Source organism: Kogia breviceps, chromosome 1 (genome assembly GCF_026419965.1).
Source record: "Kogia breviceps isolate mKogBre1 chromosome 1, mKogBre1 haplotype 1, whole genome shotgun sequence".
NCBI lineage: Eukaryota > Metazoa > Chordata > Mammalia > Artiodactyla > Physeteridae > Kogia > Kogia breviceps.
The window spans coordinates 187,249,342-187,255,341 of record NC_081310.1 but is presented as its reverse complement, the minus strand read 5'-3'; positions in this window follow the sequence as shown (position 1 = coordinate 187,255,341).

Below are 6,000 nucleotides of genomic sequence, written 5' to 3'. Positions count from 1 at the left end.
GTTAATGACCCCTCATGGACCCTGCAGCTTGGTGATTCCTTACCTCTCTTCTGGGTTGGTTACATCTCTCCATTGCTCAGACCTCTCTCTGGGGTTTGATCCAGGGACACAGATAAAACCACCTCTCCATCTTTTCCAGAGAACACACTTCATTCTGTGTTCCACTTTAAAATGTTGGCACTTAGAATGGTCATCTCCCATTTGCTCCACCCCGGCCTGCCTGCTGCACTTATAAATCTCTCAGCACAATTATGATTGTGGGCTTCTCCTTCATGCCTGAATTGAGCAGGGCCTAAAAGAAACCCTGTTTCCACATATCTTATGTCAAAGGACCTCTCCTAGGGCTTAGTCACCTCCTTTCCTTCCCTCAGCAGTAAGCCAGCCCACTGCTTTTTAATAAGGTGCTGCAAATCTTTGGATATTAGTATTTATGTATCCAATCTTTCCACCAAACAAGGAGCTCTCTGCAGTCTGGGAGCTCTCCAAGCACAGAGCTGTGTATCTCCCTGATGACTGAGAACCCCTTTGGGAATATGGAATGACTTTCCCATCAGACGTGAAACTCCCTGCATCTCACAGTCTTATATTTCCTTGTGTCGTGCTCCAAGGAGGTGTAAGAAACTCGTCCCTTCCATTCAAACCACAGGGAGAACGCCAGGACACCAGAGTGAGCAGGGAAGTCCTGTGCAGAGTAAATCCTCTGTCAGCATTAGGGAGATGAAGTTGAGCATACCCTTCTCTCCTGAGCTGAAAACTCAGAGGGCACTTGCTATGGGCTGACAAGGTGTGGTGGTCAGCTACTGTGATCTCACTCCCCTAGCACATAGCACAGGGCCTGTTGAATTTGGGTCCATAAATGTGTGTTGAGTGAATGAATGAATGAAGGAACAGTAAATATGTGGGTACTGTGAATGAAAAACATTGCCTGCCATAGCAATAAACAAAGGACATTGCAGCCGTCAAGCCATCACATTACAGCAGCCTTGAGGGAACCCAGGATGGAGGCAGGTTGCCCCCACAACTAGCAGTCAGCTGCTGCAGCCACCCCCCCAGGGGTGCACCCTGAGGAGATTCAGAGTGAGAAGCCCAGATACTGGTCCCAGAGAGCTGAGGTGCATATCAAAGATTTCAGTGACCCCAACTCTTGCATCTTCCCATACATAGACAAGCACTAAATTCCTTAACTTGAGATATCTGGTTTTCTTTAATTAACAATAATCTTTTGATGCTCCAACTACCTGGTCTTTGTTGCAAAAACTCCTGTATATCCTGGCTCCCCACCTTGCCTCACTGGAGCAGTCTCTCAGAGTTATCTGAGATGCTGTGTCCCGGGCTTAAGTCCTCAGTTTTGTCTGCCGAATAAAACATAATGCTTAACTTTTAGGTTGTGCATTTGTTTTTCAGTCAACAGTATAGAGGGTCCATCCCAGACACCGAGTACTAGGGCAACGAGGCCCATCCCAGACACCAAGTAGTAGGGCAACGAGATTAACTCTAGGCCCCGCCTGAGGAAAGCTCTGAGCTGACTGATAAGCTGCTTGTCTGGGTCACAGTTGGCTCACACCTGGACAGAACTATGGTCTGAAGTTTCTAGAGGCCCAGGACCTGCAGCTGAGAAGATCCAAGGAAGGTTCAGGAAATGCCCGCTCACGGCTTCTTGAAGCCATGGTTTGGTTTAAGTCAAGAGTTTGATTTCCCCATAGCAAATAAGGGCTCTGGTTTGAGCCAGCTGCCTCTCCCATCATTTCCTCAGTTGACTCTCTGAATCTATTCGATTGTAGCAAAATCATCTTTGGTTCCAGGATGGACCCAGGAACTTCTGCAGCCAGATGTCCCTCAGGCCATCTGAGGTCAGTGGAAAATGTGGTTGGAGGTATTCTATCTGTGATCAGCATCCTGGGGTCTGCCCAGGAGAGGCCACACGCCCTGGGACTGGATTCCCTTTGCTTTTGAGACATGAAGTCAGGCATCTGGAAGGCCAGAGCCTGATGAGCAAGGTGGGGCAGTGCGGAGGGGGGTGAAGGATGCAACTGGAAACTTGAGGCCTTTGCCCTGGAAGAGGAAGATCCAGGCCCTTATTTGGAATGAATGTGCTTAGAAGAAAAAGAAGGAATGCAGAGTTAGAAGCACCCTTAACTAGAATGCAGTGCAATCTCTTATTTTACAGATGGGCAAGCTGAGGCTCAGCAAGTTTGTGGCAGGACCGGAACTCTAATCCCGAGTCCTTGCACCATGCTATGGCTGTCTGGAAACATAAGCTTTGTTCACTGCAACCACCTCCCTCTCATCGTGTTTGTCACCTGGCTTAAGACTCTCCTTCAAGTAAGCAGCATGTTCTGACTAGCCCCAAAGTAGCCATTGTCTGGGTGACCCCAGCTGTGACCTTCACAGCCTTTGGAACACGATATGCTCTTGACTTATACAAACACAAATATCTGTTGGTCCAGTTGACTGCTGTGGGGTGTTATGGACCTTTTGTTGAGTTTCACTCAGACATACAAACTTCCAATCTCAGACGACTCATTTAGCTGAAGCAAGGAGTTCCAGCATCTTTGGAAATAGAAACTGAACGTGATTCAGAAAGAAAGGGCAGTGAAAACAGCCCTTTAAAGATGGATTTAGAAAAAAACACAAAAACACTGCACTGAGTAACATTGTCATGAAATTAGATATTTCTTGCCCCCTTATTTAGAAACCAGATTACAGAGGGCAGAGACTGGGTCTTCTGGTCTTGTTTGTTTGTCTGTTTGCACGTCCTGCTCCTCCAAGCATGGGCCACATGCCCACAGTATTGGGATCACCAGGGAGCTTGTATGTAAATTTTCCAGCCTCACCCAAGACCCAGGGGTCAAAATCTGCATCTTAAAAAGATCCCTGTGTGATCTGTAGGCACAATAAAATTTAAGAAACACTGCTCGAGAGCATGGAAGCCAGTCAAACACAAAATGGGCTCTGAGCAAAGAAAGAAAATAAAATCTTCGCCATACTTGTGTTGTAATCAAGAATGTATAGTCATCATGAGTCATCAGGGATATGCTAATCAAAACCACAATGAGATATCACCTTACATCTGTCAGAATAGCTTTTGTCAAAAAGACAACAAGGGCTTTCCTGGTGGCACAGTGGTTGGGAGTCTGCCTGCCAATGCAGGGGACACGGGTTCCAGCCCTGGTCCGGAAGGATCCCATGTGCCGCAGAGCAACTGTGTCCGTGGGCCACAACTGCCGAGCCTGCACTCTGGAGCCCGCGAGCCACAACTGCTGAGCCTGCACACCACGACTGCCGAAGCCCGTGCACCTGGAGCCTGTGCTCTGCAACAGAAGAAGCCACCGCAGGGAGAAGCCCATGCACTGCAGGGAAGAGTGGCCCCCATTCTCCGCAACTGGAGAGAGCCCGCTTGCAGCAACAAAGGCCCAACACAGCCAAAAATAAATAAAAATAAAATAAAAAAATTAAAAAGACAACAAATAGCAAGTGTTGGCAAGGATGTAGAGAAAAGGTAACCCTCCTGCACTGTTGGTGGGAATGTAAATTGGTGCAGCCAAGCAGTATGGAGGTTCCACAACATATTAAAAAGAGAACTACCATATGATTCAGCAATTTCACTTCTGAGTATTTACCAGAAGAAAACAAAAACACGAATTTAAAAAGATATATGCACCCCAATGTTCATTGCAGCATTATTTACAATAGTCAAGATATGGAAACAACCAAAGTGTCCATCAATAGCTGAATGGATAAAGAAGATGTGGTGTATACATACACACACACACACACACACACACACACACACAATGGAATATTACTCAGCCATAAAAAATGAAATCTTGGGGCTTCCCTGGTGGCACAGTGGTTGAGAGTCCGCCTGCCGATGCAGGGGACACAGGTTCGTGCCCTGGTCCGGGAAGATCCCACGTGCCGCGGAGTGGCTGGACCTGTGAGCCATGGCCGCTGAGCCTGCGTCCGGAGAGGCCACAACAGTGAGAGGCCTGCGTACCACAAAAAAAATAAATAAAAAAAATGAAATCTTGCCATTTGTGACAACATGGATGGATCTAGAGGGTTTTATGCTCAGTGAAATAAATCAGACAGAGAAAGTCAAATTGTCTATGATCTCACTTATATGGGGAAAGTAAAACAACAAAACAAAACAAAATGAAAACAGACTCATAGATAACAAATAGAGAACAAATGAGTGGTTGCTAGAGGGGAAGGGTTGGGGGTTGGATGAAATAGGTGAAAGGAATTAAGAAGTACAAACCTCCAGTTATAAAATAAATAACCCATGGGGATGTAACATACAACATAAGGAATATGGTCAATAATATCGTAATAACTTTGTACGGGGCCAGATGGTTACTAAATCTATCATGGTGATCAATTCATAATGTATACAGATGTAATACACCTGAAACTAATGTAATATTGTACATCAACTGTATTTCAGTTTTTAAAAATAGAATGTCTGTACTCATGTAAAAGCACATATTGCAATAACAGTTCTTTATAAGTTAATAAACTTTGGTTTTGTTTCTCTATTTAGGAATGGTTTTAGATTTACAGAAGAATTGTACAGAATTCCCATAAACCTCCTCCCATCCTGGGTACAGACATACTATTAACATTTTACATTAGTGTGATACATCTCTTACAATGAATGAATTAATATTGATGCATTATTATTAACTAACGTCTATAGTTTGCATTCAGGTTGAGTCTTTGTGTTGTATATTCTCTGGATTTTGACAAATGGGTAATGTCATGTATCTATCATCACTGTATTTTACAGAATGGTTTAACTGCCCTAAGGATCCCCCTGTGTTTCACCTACTCATGTGCTCTCCCCATCCCAAACTCTTGGCAACCAGAGATATTTTTACTCTCAATAGTTTTGCCTATTCCAGAATGTCATATAGTTGGAATCATATAACATGTAGACTTTTCAGATTGGTTTCCTTTACTTAGTAATATCTTTTATTTTATTTATTTATTTATTTATTTATTTTTTTAAAGGGATCTTCCCGGACTGGGGCACAAACCCGTGTCCCCTGCATCGGCGGGCGGACTCCCAACCACTGCGCCACCAGGGAAGCCCAGTAATATCTTTTAAGGTTCCTCCATGTCTTTTGGAGGCCTGATAGTTCATGTCTTTTGTTACTGAATAGTATCTCACTGTATGGAAGAAAAATCATAAAACCTTATTGAAGGACATATAAGAAGACCTAAGTAAATGGAGAGTAAGACCATGTCATGTTCAGGGTTAGCAAGACTAAATATCGTCACATCATCTACAAAATTCAATGAAATTCCAATAAAAATTCCAATGGGAGTTGTCATAGAACTAGAAAAACTGATTCCAAAATTCATGTGGAGGGATAAGTGTTTAAAAATAACCAAAACATTTGTAAAGAAGAAGGAGGAAGAAGAGAGATGTCTTTAGTATATATGAAGACTTAAAAAGCCATAGTAATTGGGCAGAGTGATATTAGGGCAAGTGTAGACAAACAGATCAAAGTAAAATAAAGCAAGTCCAGAAACAGATCTAAGCATAGGTGGAAACTTAGGTGATAGAGGGAGCATGAAAATCAGAAGGGAAAGATTGTACTGTTTGACAAAAGGTATTGAAATCATCAACCTACCCTACAGAGATATGGAATTCCTTACCTCATACCATACTCACCCCCCACCTGACCTATGGAGTATTCTTACCAAAAACGTTTAACCTGATTAACCATGAGGAAACAATCAGGCAAATCCAAATGGAGGGGGATTCTGTAAGACAGTTGGCCTGGATTCAAAAATGTCAATGTCATAAACACAAGCAAACAAAAATGACTGAGGAATATTCTAGATGAAAGATTACCAAAGAGGCACAACGGATTGCAAATAAATGCAATGCCTGATTCTTGTTTGGATTCTGGATTGAAAAAAAATCAAAAAATTAGTCATAAAGAGCATTATTGAGACAACAGAGGAAAATTGGATATTAGACATTTTTAA